Raw genomic sequence first — 15,507 nt, 5'->3', positions numbered from 1 at the left:
GGCAGCGTTGGCGGCCTGGTATCCAGTCCCCAGCCGCCCGGCGGCGGGGTGTCCACACTCGGTCCCCAACCGCCAGGGGGCGGCCGGGTGTCCATACTCGGTCCCCAGCCACCTGGGGGCAGCCGGGTGTCCATAAATGGTCCCTAGCCGCCCCTCTTTCTCCTTGGAACATCCCCCCACACACTTTTCTTAGCCTGGCCTGCTTTAGGGCAGCATTGGACGAGCCCACCAGAGAACCAGACTCCTCCGGTGGGCCCTGGCTTCTCCATCAGGGGAGTTGAGAGTGACAAGGTGAGGACCATGATGATGATGATACAAGTTAGCATCTGCTTTGTTTTCTTGGAATGCAAGCGTAAGTGTGCAGCCTGCCACCCACCCACCGCCAGGCTGCAATACCATACTGCTTGCTTGCTTGCACTTGAAATTGGGCCTTTTTAGGCACGTGGAGGCGGAATCTGACCACCGCGTCATGGCAGCATTGGCGGCCTGGAATCCATACTCAGTCCCCAGCCGCCCGGCTGCCGGGTGTCCATACTCGGTCCCCAGCCGCCCCGCGGCCGGGTGTTCACACACGGTCCCCAGCCGCCTGGGGGCAGCCGGGTGTCCATAAATGGTCCCCAGCCGCCCCTATTTCTCCTTGGAACATCCCCCCACACACTTTTCTTAGCCTGGCCTGCTTTAGGGCAGCATTGGACGAGCCCACCAGAGAACCAGACTCCTCCGGTGGGCCCTGGCTTCTCCATCAGGGGAGTTGAGAGTGCCAAGGTGAGGACCATGATGATGATGATACAAGTTAGCATCTGCTTTGTTTTGTTGGAATGCAAGCGCATGTATGTAGTAGCGGCTAGGCCTGAGGTGGTCAGCGTATTGGCGCATATCCTACCTCTCCTTTGGAAGTGCATTGAGGTGAAGGGTACATTGCTGGAAAAGGAAAAAAAAAAAAAAACTCTTTAAATCTCTTAGTTTGCGAGTGTGAACGAGCTGCGTGTGTCCGGAGCGTAAGTGCGAACGAAAGTAAGTGTGTGACTTGTTTTTCAGTGAAGAGGTATTTGGGAATCCTGCAGAAAATACCTGTGTGAATTGCGGTGAGTGGCTGCATTGTGACCTTCTGAGTGCTTTTCTACCTGTTTAGATTTATTGGGATTTTTAAAATCTATTTTCTCATTACAGTTTTAGTTTCTTAGTTTACTACCTGTGTATTTAAGGGTTAACTACATTGCACTAAAATCCTGAGGTGTAGATTTACTCACAAGGGGTTAATTAAGGGGAAGGGGTCATAATTAAGGGTTTATAAGGGACAGCTGGTTGGGCATCAAGTCCTTTGGAAGTGCATTGAGGTGAAGGGTACATTGCTGGAAAAGGAAAAAAAAACAAAAAAACAACAACAAAAAACTCTTTAAATCTCTTAGTTTGTGAGTGTGAACGAGCTGCGTGTGTCCGGAACGTAAGTGCGAACGAAAGTAAGTGTGTGACTTGTTTTTCAGTGACTTTGTTTTCAGGGAGTTTGGAAGGAAGGACTTTGGACTGAATTGCTGACTGTATTTCATTAATTTCTTTACTTTACTTTTTACTTGATTAATCCACCTGACCTACTTAGCTGATTTCCCCATCCATACTTGATACTTAATTGATCCCCCGTCCATACTTAACTGATCCCCCACCGATATCTAATTGATACACCTGCACATCCCTAATTGATCCCCGTCCATACACCTATATATAAATAATTGTGTTTTGTACTTGTATATATATACTGACTGTATCCCCATATTTAGAATGACGTCCATGTTGGCCGGAGCCGTGCAGTGTACATCTTGCGCAATGTATGCATTCCGTGAGCATCCGCTCGAGGATCCATACTGCTGCGAGAGATGTGAGCATATCGTGCACTTGGAAGCCCAAATTCTGGATCTAAGTGCTCAGATAGCGGTACTGAGGAGCATCGACAACATGGAACGGAGTTTGCTGCTCACCGAGCAGACACTCAATGGGTCAATACTGGGGGTGGAGCATAGAGGGGAAGTGCAGGCTGAACAGGCAGGGAGCTGGATAACAGTTAGGAGGGATAGAAGGAAGAAGTATAGGAAGGCTGGTTCAGAACCGGCATTATTGGAGCACGACAGATCCTCTGACCGCCGGGGGAGTGTATGCTCCAGTAATGAGGGGGAGGGGGGAAGTGTAGGGCAGGCAAGACAGGTTCTGGTAGTGGGTGACTCTATTATTAGGGGGACAGACAGGGCAATCTGTCACAAAGACCGGGATCGCCGAACGGTGTGCTGCCTCCCTGGCGCTCGAGTCCGGCACATCGCGGATCGGGTTGACAGGTTACTGGGTGGGGCTGGCGAAGACCCAGCGGTCATGGTCCACATCGGCACCAATGACAAAGTGAGTGGTAGATGGAGGGTCCTTAAAAATGATTTCAGGGACCTAGGTAGGAAGCTTAGGGCAAGGACCTCCAAGGTAGGTGTCTCAGAAATACTACCAATCCCGCGAGCCACACAGGAGCGCCAACGGGAGGTTAGGGAGGTGAATAAGTGGCTAAAGAGTTGGTGCAAGGCAGAAGGGTTTGGGTTCATGGAGAACTGGGCCGACTTCGCGGTCGGCTACAGGCTCTACCGTAGGGACGGGCTGCACCTCAATGGGGAGGGTGCAGCGGTGCTGGGGAAGAAGATGGCTAATAGGTTGGAGGAGTTTTTAAACTAGAGATGGGGGGGGGACCAAGGAAATAGGTGGGATGTGAGGCAAGCAAGGGGGAACGGGAGAAGTGAATATAATGAGGGTGGAGAGGGGGGTGGGGATAGTACAGTTAGATCGTTAGAGAAGAATAGGATGCTAAATAACCCCAAAGTTTTATCTTGCATGCTGACCAACGCAAGAAGCCTGACCAATAAGGCGGATGAGCTGCGGGCGCTTATATCGGAGGAGAGGTATGACATCGTAGGTATAACAGAGACTTTATATGTAAAGTCATGTCTAAAGCCCAGACTAAGGGAATATATAGGAGAGGGAGAAGAGGGGGTCGAGTCCATGTGGGTAGAGATAGAGGGGGCAAAAAATAATAATAAAATATTACTGGGGGTCTGCTATAAGCCACCAAATATAACAGAGGAGAATGAGAATCTGCTATTAGGACAAATAGACAAAGTAGCAAAACATAATGAAGTGATTGTTATGGGGGACTTCAACTACCCGGATATTGACTGGGAAACAGAAACCTGTAGATCTCAGAAAGGAAAAAGGTTCTTGACAAATATTAAGGATAATTATCTCTCCCAACTAGTGCAGGAACCAACGAGAGGGAAGGCCGTGTTGGACTTAATATTGACTAATAGGCCTGATAGAATAACTGAGGTACAGATAGGGGGGCACCTAGGTAATAGCGACCATAATATTATCGACTTCAAAATGCCCTTCAGTAGGGTTATCAATAAGGGAACAACAAAAACATTAAACTTTAGGAGGGCGAAGTTTGATCAGCTGAAAGAAAGCCTTCATCTTATTGACTGGGACAAAATTCTTAATCAAAGGAATACGAAAAGTAAATGGGAAACCTTCAAAAGAATTCTGAATACTCAGTGCGAGAGGTATATACCGTATGGGAATAAAAGGGCCAGAAATAAGAGGAAACCAATATGGTTGAACAAGAACGTAAAAGGGGCGTTAAATAGCAAAAAAGAGGCATTCAAGAGATTAAAACAGGAAAACAGTAAGGAGGCACTAATGTGTTACAAGGAAAAAACGAGAACCTGTAAAAAACAAATAAAAATAGCGAAGGAGGAAACAGAGAGACGTATTGCTAGGGAAAGTAGATCAAATCCCAAACTGTTCTTTACGTATATAAATAGTAAAAGGATTAAATCGGATAATATTGGACCAATAAAAAGTGAGGAAGGCAAAATCATAGAGAAAGATGAGGATAAAGCTAATCTATTAAATAATTTTTTTTCGACAACTTTCACAAAGAAAATCGAACTAACAGGAGAAATGAGAAGTGACAAGCTTAATCCTCCACTAAGTATGACAAATCTAACCCAAGCTGGGGTACAGAAACGCCTCAGTAACATTAAAATAAACAAATCACCAGGACCTGATGGCATACACCCACGGGTACTAAGGGAACTAAGTAATGTGATAGACAGACCGTTATATCTTATATTTAAGGACTCTGTTGAGACTGGGTCTGTGCCACTTGATTGGCGACAGGCGAATGTAGTGCCAATATTCAAAAAGGGAGCGAAAAGTGACGCCGGAAACTATCGGCCGGTGAGTCTGACGTCCGTTGTGGGCAAAATTTTTGAAAGCTTCATTAAAGAGGCGATTGCGGAGCATCTTGATGCTAATAATCTTTTAATCCCGAACCAACATGGATTCATGAGGAATCGCTCCTGCCAAACAAACCTGATTGACTTCTACGAGGAGGTTAGCTCTCGAGTAGATCAGGGGGAACCAGTGGATGTCGTGTATCTCGACTTCTCAAAAGCTTTCGATAGCGTGCCACATAATAGGTTGGTATACAAAATGAGAATGATGGGGCTGGGGGAAAATGTCTGCAAGTGGGTAGCTAACTGGCTAAGGGATAGAAGGCAGAGGGTGGTTATAAATGGAATATACTCAGATTGGGTAAGCGTCACTAGTGGGGTACCACAGGGGTCTGTACTAGGCCCAATGTTATTTAATATCTTTATTAACGACATAGTCAACGGGATAAATAGTAAAATATCAATATTTGCAGATGACACAAAGTTATGTAAAACAATTAATACAAAAGAGGACAGTGCAGACCTACAGAGGGATTTGGATAAGCTGGGTAGGTGGAGCATTAAATGGCAAATGAGGTTTAACGAGGAGAAATGTAAGGTCATACATATGGGAAGGAAAAATGGAAGTCACCAGTATTCACTGAATGGGAAATCATTGGGGAATTCAGAGATGGAGAAGGACTTGGGCATCTTAATTGATGGCAAACTAAATTGGAGTGCCCAAAGTCAGGCCGCTGCTGTAAGGGCAAACAGGGTAATGGGATGTATCAGAAGAGGTATAGCTGCAAAGGATGAGAACATTGTTCTTCCACTGTACAAAGCACTGGTCAGTCCACACTTGGAATACTGTGCTCAGTTATGGGCCCCAATATATAGAAAAGATATAAATGAGCTTGAAAAGGTACAAAGGAGGGCAACAAAATTAATAAAGGGAATGGAGGGACTGCAATACCCAGAGAGGTTGGCAAAACTAGGACTATTCAGCCTGGAAAAGAGAAGGTTGAGGGGGGACATAATAAATGTGTACAAATATGTTAGGGGACAGTATAGAGACCTTGCCAGGGATTTGTTCAAAAGGAGGGATATTACGGTAACAAGAGGGCATTCACTAAGACTGGAAGAGAAAAGGTTTCAGCACCAGCATAGGAAGGGGTTCTTTACGGTAAGAGCAGTGAGAATATGGAATTCACTGAGTGAGGAGACGGTGATGTCAGATTCACTACACCAGTTCAAGCGGGGACTGGATGCATTTCTAGATACCAGGCAGATTTCAGCATATACTTAAAAATAAAATAGTAAGTTGATACAGGGATTTATTCTGACTGCTGGTTTCAGAGTCAGGAGGGAATTTTTCTTCAGGTGAAGATTGGCCAAATCATTTGGGGTTTTTGCCCTCCTCTGGATCAACTTTAGCAATTACAGAACTAACAGGTCGAACTTGATGGACGCAAGTCTTTATTCGGCTTTTACTAACTATGTTTACAAACTATGTTACTATGTTTTGGAAGAATGTTCTCTGGTCAGATGAGACAAAAGTCGAGCTTTTTGGGAAAAACCATCAACATAGAGTGTACAGGAAAAAAAAAGAGGCATTCAAAGAAAAGAACATGGTCCCTACAGTCAAACATGGCGGAGGTTCCCTGATGTTTTGGGGTTGCTTTGCTGCCTCTGGCACTGGACTGCTTGACCGTGTGCATGGCATTATGAAGTCTGAAGACTACCAACAAATTTTGCAGCATAATGTAGGGCCCAGTGTGAGAAAGCTGGGTCGCCCTTAGAGGTCATGGGTCTTCCAGCAGGACAATGACCCAAAACACACTTCCAAAAGCACTATAAAATGGTTTTAGAGAAAGCACTGGAGACTTCTAAGGTGGCCAGCAATGAGTCCAGACCTGAGTCCCATAGAACACCTGTGGAGAGATCACAAAATGGCAGTTTGGAGAAGGCTCCCTTGAAATATCAGGGACCTGGAGCAGTTTGCCAAAGAAGAATGGTCTACGATTCCAGCAGAGCATTGTAAGAAACTCATTGATGGTTACCGGAAGCGGTTGTTCGCAGTTATTTTGGCTAAAGGTTGTGCAACCAAGTATTAGGCTGAGGGTGCCAATACTTTTGTCTGGCCCATTTTTGGAGTTTTGTGTGAAATGATCAAGGTTTTGATTTTTGCTTCATTCTCTTTTGTGTTTTTTCCTTGCAAGCAAATTAAATGAAGATAATAATACCAAAGAATTTGTGATTGCAATCATTTTCAGGAAGAAACTGAGTATTATCTGTCAGAATTGCAGGGGTGCCAATACTTTTGGCCACCACTGTAATAAGTGAGCTGTCATTTATTCATAAGACGTTCTATTCTTCAGAGCTGAGACTGTAAAATAAAAAGTGAACAATAAAATATCTGATGACTGTTCTTTCACTGTGAGTAAGAAACAGATAATAAAATTAAAGGAAAAAATAACTGAGGGGAGAACCCTGCAGGTTTATTGTCCTTCTATAGCTGTATGGTGGCAGGATGGTGACACTGCTGGAGTCCTGGTGAGGATCTGCATGATATTCATTTCTGTTGACTTTTTATTGCCAACATATTCTGCAGTGATGTACATATAGTCCCTGCCCACAATGCGGTACACATGAGGGACAATTTCATATTAAGCCAAGTAACCTATGATGTCAAGGTCTCATATTTACAAGGTGCTTATTGGCAATCTGAGCCGGCGAATGGCTCTGTGTCCGTATATTCGCTATATACTGCCCGCAATATCTTGTAGAAAGCTCACAGTGACTAAAATGTATAAATAGTTCTCTTTGGAGAATTTAATTAGATCCATTCATACCTTACCTTATAATGAGGACTTAAAGGGCTTTTATAACTAGGTAAAACAAGCTTAACGGGACTGTCCAGGACTTATATATTAATGACCGATTTTAGGATAAGTCATCAACAGGGTGGGACTGGGCTGGCGGGGTACCCTTCTGCAGAGGAGAGGGGGAGAAGAGAATGAAAAAATAAAAAAACCTGCGGTTTTAAGGGGCACGGGCCCTTTAAAAGCGCAGGCACAGTGTATGCAGGGACGCGCTCACGCGGCGTTCATTACCTGAACCGCCATGACACACGTCCCAGTGAAGCAGCTGAAGCTGCGCGTCTCCCTTCCCCGGCCGGCGTATGACGTCATCGTCATGCTCCTGCAGTGAAGGAGGCGCGCAACTCAGCCGCCGGAGAAGGAGGACACCGCACGGGAGAGCAGGAAGGTAAGAGGTGTCTGTGTGTGTGTCTGTGTGTATATGAGTGGATGCAGAATGGGATGGGCCCCTGGCTGGACACACAAGGGGGGGCCCGGCTAGACACACAAGGGGGGACCCTGGCTGGACACACAAGGGGGGGACCGGATGGACACACAAGGGGGGCCTTGCTGGACACACAAGGGGGAGCCCTGGCTGGACACACAAGGGGGAACCCTGGCTGGACACACAAGGGGGAGCCCTGGCTGGACACACAAGGAGAAGCCCTGGCTGGACACACAAGGGGGAGCCCTGACTGGACACACAAGGGGGAGCCCTGGCTGGACACACAAGGGGGGAGCTGGATGGACACACAAGGGGGAACCCTGGCTGGACCCACAAGGGGGAGCCCTGGCTGGACACACAAGGGGGAGCCCTGGCTGGACACACAAGGGGAAGCCCTGACTGGACACACAAGAGGGAACCCTGGCTGGACACACAAGGGGGAACCCTGGCTGGACACACAAGGGGGAACACTGGCTGGACACACAAGGGTGAGAGCCTGGCTGGACACACAAGGGGGAACCCTGGCTGGACACACAAGGGTGTGAGCCTGGCTGGACACACAAGGGGGAACCCTGGCTGGACACACAAGGGGGGGAGCGTGGCTGGACACATAAGGGGGAGCCTGGCTGGACACATGGGAAAGGGTGGGCAGGATGGCTATATGGTGGGGCAGGCTGGACACATGGAGGCCAGGATGGATATGTGAGGGGGATGGATATATGGGGGGCCGGATATATGGGGGGCGGGGCAGGCTGGACACATGATGGCCAGGATGGATATGTGGGGGGCAGTCTGGACACATGGGGGGCTAGGATAGGTATGTGGGGGGGCAGGCTCGATACACGTGGGCTAGGATAAATATATGGAGGGGCCACGCTGGACATATGGGGGCCAGTATGGATATATGGGGGGGTGTCAGGATGGATATATGCTGGGGGGAAGGGCAGGATGGATATATGAGGGGGCAGGCTGGACACATGGAGGCCAGGATGGATATATGGGGGGCAGGCTGGAAACATGGAGGCCAGGATGGATATATTGGGGGGGGCAGGCTGGACACATGGAGGCCAGGATGGATATGTAGGGGGGGCATGCTGGACACATGGAGGCCAGGATGGATATATGGGGGGGCAGGCTTGACACATGGGGCTTTAGGACAGATATATGGGAGGGGGCAGGCTGGACACATGGAGGCCAGGACAGATATATGGAGGAGCAGGCTGGAAACATGGAGGCCAGGATGGATATGTGGGGGGGCAGGCTGGACACATGGAGGCCAGGATGGATATATGGGGGGAACAGGAGGGCCACATGGGGGACTAGGATGGGTATATGGGAGGGGGCAGGCTCGATACACGTGGGCTAGGATAAATATATGGAGGGGTCACACTGGATATATGGGGGCCAGAAGGGATATATGGGGGGTGTCAGGATGGATATATGCAGGGAAGGGGGGGCCAGGATGGATATATGGGGGTGCCAGGCTGAACAAGGGACTTAATTACTGTTTGGGGCCAGATTGAGGAACATACTTTATTAGTTTATGGTGGCCAGTGAGGAACATTATTATTTTAGAGTCCAATTAGAGACATTATTACTTCTGTAATATAATTTACTTTTTAGGAAATTGTTTTCCATGGGATAGGACAAAAGCGGGCTCCTGTTACTGTGCAGGGCGGCACTATATCGCTTTTTTTCTTCAACTGGTGTAGTGTAGAAGTCGGGGGGTGGAGTGGGAATATTCCCTAGAAGAGATCAGTTATTGATAACTGTGTGTTATTTTCTGCAGAGATGATTCCTGGCTGGAAGAAGTGATGGCCGTCTGTGCCAGATGAAGAAGAAAGCGAAGATGAAGGACTTCACCTAGAGACGTCACTGGTGAGTCAGTGTATTACATGTGACTCGCCCCCTGGGCCGTGGGGCACTCGGATCCGTGCAATAGGGAGACGATGGGGGTAGTAGTGGCGACCCGGTTCTGTGGCTTAGGGTGGTCAGGCCAATGGTAGTCTGCTATGTTCTGCTGATAATGTCCGACTACGCCACCCGTGGATTGCGGTTATTAGGAACCGCCGCTGCATGCAGACCGCTGGGGCTGATGAGGTGTGCAGCTAGGGTAGTGTGACTCTCCACGGGAAGAGTGCGGCCCCAGGGCAGTATAATGGATGTTGGGAGTGATGGTAGTGGGAGTCCCAGTGCTGATTGTGCTGGAGGAGCAAGGAGCACACAGACAACAGGTTGCAGTCCAGGGTCTTTACTAAACAGGTAAACTGACCCACAAACAGTCCCGGCTAGGAGGGGACCTGGATGTCTGAGAGCAACGGGGAAATTGGCCCTGGTCAGGGTGAGGGTGTAGGCCTACCGTGCTTTCTGCACTCCTTCTGGCTATCTCCTCCTGATAGGGTAACAGCCCACGTTTCCGAGCTTTCCGTGTTTTCTCGCCTGTATGGCCTGCGACGTGGGTTCCTTTCTGCTCCCAGCCTTGTATGGCTTTACTGGTCCCTTCTGTTGTGGCAGGGCCTCCAGGCTTCTTAGGCCAAGGAATATACAGTCCCTTGCGGACTGGTTCTCTGCTGGGGGATGTGGAATCCTTCCAGCCTCAGACACCAAAGTCTGGTAGATTAAGTCTGTTATCTGCCAAGACAGGCTTGCTTCGCCTCTTGTCTCTGGCTTGTGGCTCTCCTCCTGCCACACTTCCTCTTAGGTGCAGTGCAACTGTCTGTCCCTGCTCTGCTGAGACACGTCTCAGTCCTGAGACAGGTCATCTGGGTTCTCTCTAACCCTGCCCCCAGCACCAGCTTTTATAGGGGCAGCCTGCTCCCCCTACTGGCCTGAGACAGGAGGCATTGCATGCTAATGTTCCCCTGACTAGAGAACCTCCCCCCTGCTCTCAGACACAGCTTTAATTACACTTGTGGCATCCAGGCCAGGGTGACACATTCCCCCCTAGTGAAATTTAGTACTCCGGGACTAAACAGTAAACAAAGACAATATGCATAACAATAAAACATTAATAGACAGACGACGCACAAATTGAGTTCTTAAGGTCACAGTGTGGCCTGTGACCGGGTGTCCATATCACCAGCACAACGGGGAGCCTTAACCAGGTGGGGGTCTGTCCTACCCCAAGTCCTTCACAGTCTTAGTTCATTCCTGGGTTAGGCTCTGAACGCAGTCCATACAAGGTCCCGGTTATAAAAAGTCCATAACCTGTGAGTCCTTACGGTAGCTGCAAGAAACTGAAACAGAGTATTACCAAACATGCATGTAACTTTGCAAACAATTCAACATTTGGCAACAGGGTTATTTACAATTTTAGTACACTCTATATTCTCCAGCGAGCGGGTATCTGTCCCTTTGTGCTCCTGGTTGACCTACGTAGCCCACTGTCTGGTGGTGGACTGACTTGGCTTTCCCCACTAGCGTTAGGGGTGCAGCTACCAGCTGGGTGTACAGGTAGGGCAGGCAGCTGTCTGCGGGTCCTTTGGCTTACCGCAGGCATGGCAGGCTCACTGTCAGCAGATTGTTGACTCTCCTGGGCTGCTGGTACAGGCTCTTCTGCCTCTGGAACTGCTTGCTCCTCTTCACCTTCCGGCTCTGGTGTTGGTTGTTGCTGTGCCGGTTGCAGGAAATGCAGGACAGGTACCACTATGGCATCATTTATGCGAGTCCAGGACTGAGGGAACTCTCCGAGAACGGTGCTGATCATTTCTTCTTTGTCCTCTGCGGGTTCAAGGTCACTCTGATCCTCTTCTGCACTACGGAGTTGCTCAGGGCACCTTTTGAGATGGTCTCTGGAGACGACACTAGTGGTTTCTCCTCCGTCCTTGGTGATTACGCACACCTTTGGGTTGTCGTGGTCAGACTGCAGTACGGTGTAGGGTTCCCTTTCCCACTGGTCGTCCAACTTATGTAGCCTTCTTTTTCGCTTTAGGACTTGCTCACCAGGTTCTAGGGGACTAGCAGGGGCGTGTTGATTGAAGAGTCTTTCTTGCTTCTCTCTCACCTGGGCCAGGCTCTTCTCCACACTCTCCTGTACCTTCTTGTACTGCAGTTGCCTTTCCGTATCCCAGTCCGCATCCGGGGAGGTGTCCTCAGGTATTAGGACTCCCATCTCCAGGTCTACGGGCAGCTTTCCTGGTCTAGCTCGCATCAGGTAAGCCGGGGTGCAGTTTGTAGCATTCACCGGGATATTTTTATATAGGTCTATCAGGTCCGGCAGTTTTTCTGGCCACAGGCTGCGTTCCTCCAGGGGCAACGTCTTCAGGAGATCAATGACTATATTGTTCATCTTCTCACACATCCCGTTGGTTTGGGGGTGGTAAGGCGTTGTACGAATCTTCTTACAGCCATAGAGGTTGCAGAACTCCTGGAAGATTTCAGCCTCGAACGCTGGACCCTGGTCTGTCAGGACCTGTTCCGGATACCCGTGTGGACGGCAGAAATATTGCTGGAAGGCTCTGGCCGCTGTTTGGGCTGTCAAGTCCTTTACCGGGACCACCACTAGAAAACGGGAATAGTGGTCCACGATTGTCAGGGCATAGATGTATCCTGACCGGCTGGGAGCCAATTTGACATGGTCCAGAGCTACCAGCTCAAGAGGCTGCGTGGTGACGATGGGCCTCAAGGGTGTCTTCTGGCTGGCACGGTCCTTCCTCCTTAGGTGACAAGGGCCACAGTCTCTGCACCATTTTTCTACAGCTCCTCTCATGCCGACCCAAAAGAATCTTCCTCTTAGTAGGAACTCCAGTTTCTTCCAACCGAAGTGTCCCGCTCTGTCATGGTAAGCCCCCAGGACCATAGCTGCATCCCTCCTTGGGACCACGACTTGCCAGGTCAGCTCGTGCGTCCGGTGGTTGACAATCCTTCTGCACAACTTGCCTTCGTAGAGGAACAGCTTGCTCTTCTCCTTCCATAGCTGCTTGGCTTCCTCTGGGGCATCTGGATCTAAGCGGGCGTCTTCCCGGGTCAGCAGATCTTTCACCAGGCGGACTGCAGGGTCACTATCTTGGGTCTCGGCCCAGCTGTGGTGAGGTAGGGGATTCATCATCACAGTTGTTAGATCCTCCTCCTTCACGCGGTGAGAGTGTTGAGCGGCTCCATACCGGTGAAACGCGGGGAGTTCTACCTCCTCCAGCTCTTCTGGGTCTTCGTCACCTTCAGGTAAGTGAGGCATCCTTGATAGGGCGTCCGCGTTGGCGTTGGTTTTGCCTGCCCGGTACTTGATCACGAAGTCATAGTTGGAGAGACGGGCCATCCACCGCTGTTCCAGGGCACCCAGTCTTGCATTGTCCAGGTGTGTCAACGGGTTGTTGTCCGTGTACACGGTGAACTTTGCGGAGGCCAGGTAATGCTTGAAGCGTTCCGTCACGGCCCACACCACCGCCAAGAATTCTAGCTTGAAGGAGCTGTAATTCTCCGGGTTCCTTTCGGTGGGCCTCAGCTTCCGGCTGGCGTATGCGATCACCTGTTATCTGCCCTGTTGGTTTTGGGACAATACGGCTCCCAGTCCCACATTACTGGCATCTGTGTGGAGAATGAAAGGCTGGCCATAATCAGGGTAGGCCAGGATCTCATCCCCTGTGAGGGCCATCTTTAGCTGGCGGAAGGACTCCTCTTCCGGTTTATCCCACTTGAAGGGCGGCTTTTGGCTCCTGGACTTAGACTGTCCGATCAGGAGGTCCTGCATAGGAGCTGCCATCTTGGTGAACCCGGGGATGAATCTTCGGTAGTAGCCTACCAACCCGAGAAACTGTCTCACCTCTTTGATGTTCGAGGGGCTTGGCCAGCTCTTGATTGCCGTGACCTTGTCAGGGTCGGGGGCCACTCCTTCCGCGCTTACCACGTGCCCTAGGTACTGGACCTTTGGTTTCAGCAGGTGACACTTCGATGGTTTCACCTTCAGGCCATAGCCTGCCAGGGCTTCGAACACCTCGGCCAGGTGCTTCAGATGGTCCTCGTAGGTCTTCGAATAGACGATCACGTCGTACAGGTAAAGGAGGACCGTCTCGAAGTTTCGGTGCCCTAGACAGCATTCCATCAGCCGCTGGAAGGTCCCTGGTGCGTTGCAGAGCCCGAAAGGCATGCAGTTGAATTCGCTCAGTCCCATCGGGGTGGTGAAGGCGGTCTTCTCCTTGTCAGCCTCTGCCACAGGAACCTGCCAGTACCCGCTAGTAAGGTCCAAAGTAGAAAAGAAGTTAGCTGATTTTAGTGCGGCTAAAGACTCCTCTATTCTAGGCAGCGGATATGCGTCTTTGTGAGTGATACGGTTGATTTGTCTATAGTCGACGCACATTCTCATGGTGCCGTCTTTCTTTTTGACCAGAACCAAGGGGGCTGCCCAGGGGCTACAGCTGTCTCTAATAACCCCAGCTTCTTTCATCTCTCTTAGCATGCCCCTTGCGTTCTGATAATGTGCAGGGGGTACAGGTCTGTGCCTCTCTTTTATCGGTGGGTGGCTCCCTGTGGGGATGTGGTGTTCTATCCCCTTTACTCTGCCGAAGTCTAGCGGGTGCTTACTAAAGACTCTCTCGTACTCCTGTACCACCCGGTAGACTCCTTGTTTTTGGTGCAGGGGAGTGGAGTCAGCACCCACGTGGAGTTTCTGGCACCAGTCCTCCTTTTGTTTCTGGGAGCCATTACTCTCCGCCTGTGGAGATGGAGGCAAAGGTTCCACGGCCCTGATAGCTTTGTGTTCGACCACAAACAGCTTGGCAAGTGTAGCGTACCTGGGTAAGTGTACCTCCCTCTCCCCAATGTTGAGGATGCGGACGGGCACCCTCCCATGACGGACATCAACCACCCCCCGGGCTGTCAAAATGGTGGGCCTGCTGTCTGAGTACACGGGTTCTACCATGTCTTGGTAGTCTCTACCTCTCAACCCGATTGCAGTCCGACACCAGATCATCATTTCACTTTTGGGAGGCATGGAAATGGGGAATGGGTCACTCAGTCTTACGCTACCGATCTCACCACCAGACAGTTCTACCTGCTGCCGTCTCATCAGGGCCTTTATCTCCTTGTTGAGGATTCTCTGTTGGCTGGAACTAGCATTCACCGCCACCTGTTGTAAGATTACAATTACCTCTGAAAGACAATTTTCAATTACGTTAGTACCCACAGTTATTTTAGGGTGACTTTCATGACGGTCAATGTCCACAATAATCACTCCCTGTGCCGGTAGTTCAACTTTACCAATCTTAATGGTCATCTCCTTGAACCCCATCTGCGGCACGGGTAAGCCATTACTGGCGATGATGCTCAAGTTACTGGATACCGTGTGATATCAGCATCAGTCCAATACTGCTTAAAAAGTACATAAGGGATAGTGGTTACTTGTGACCCAGTATCCAGCAAGGCGCTCATGGGGATACCGTCCAGCACCACGGGTAAAACCGGGCGCCCCCCAATGTACTTATTACGCCAATTGTAAGGGCCTGGTGATCTTATGCCTGGGGGTTGGCCCTCTGCCCCAGGTTGGACCCGTTTAAATTACAGTACCTGGAAATGTGTCCGGGCTGGTTGCATCGACGGCAAATGGGCTGTCCATCCTCTGCGTAGCGGTCTGTGGGCCTCCCTCGGAACGACGGGATCCTCCTCTGTCGACGCCATGGGACATTCTCCGGACTTGAAGCCAGCTCGATGGGTCTTGACGGGTCCACTTGCAACGCCTGGACGGTCCTGGTCAATGCCGCGATGCTCCTGGTCAGTTCCTGGACTTGGTGGTGCAGATCTTTCGACGGGGCTTGGTTCAGGGCCTGTGCATCAGCCTCCACGGAGTCCATAGAGGAGGGCGCCGCCTCCTGGTGGTAAGTGATAGCAGGGCGCCGGGGGTTTATAGCGCTACTGGTTGCAGATTCACGGAGCACCCTTATGGCCCTGTCCTTAAATTGGGCAAAGGTCAGGTCGGGGTTCTGAAAGAACATGAGGCGCAGTTGGGCCCTGTGGGCGCTAGACAGCAGACCTTCTA

The sequence above is a fragment of the Phyllobates terribilis genome, unplaced genomic scaffold (genome assembly GCF_046119375.1).
Source record: "Phyllobates terribilis strain yellow unplaced genomic scaffold, ASM4611937v1 Scaffold_180__1_contigs__length_3869351, whole genome shotgun sequence".
Lineage (NCBI taxonomy): Eukaryota > Metazoa > Chordata > Amphibia > Anura > Dendrobatidae > Phyllobates > Phyllobates terribilis.
This window is presented reverse-complemented; position numbering follows the sequence as displayed.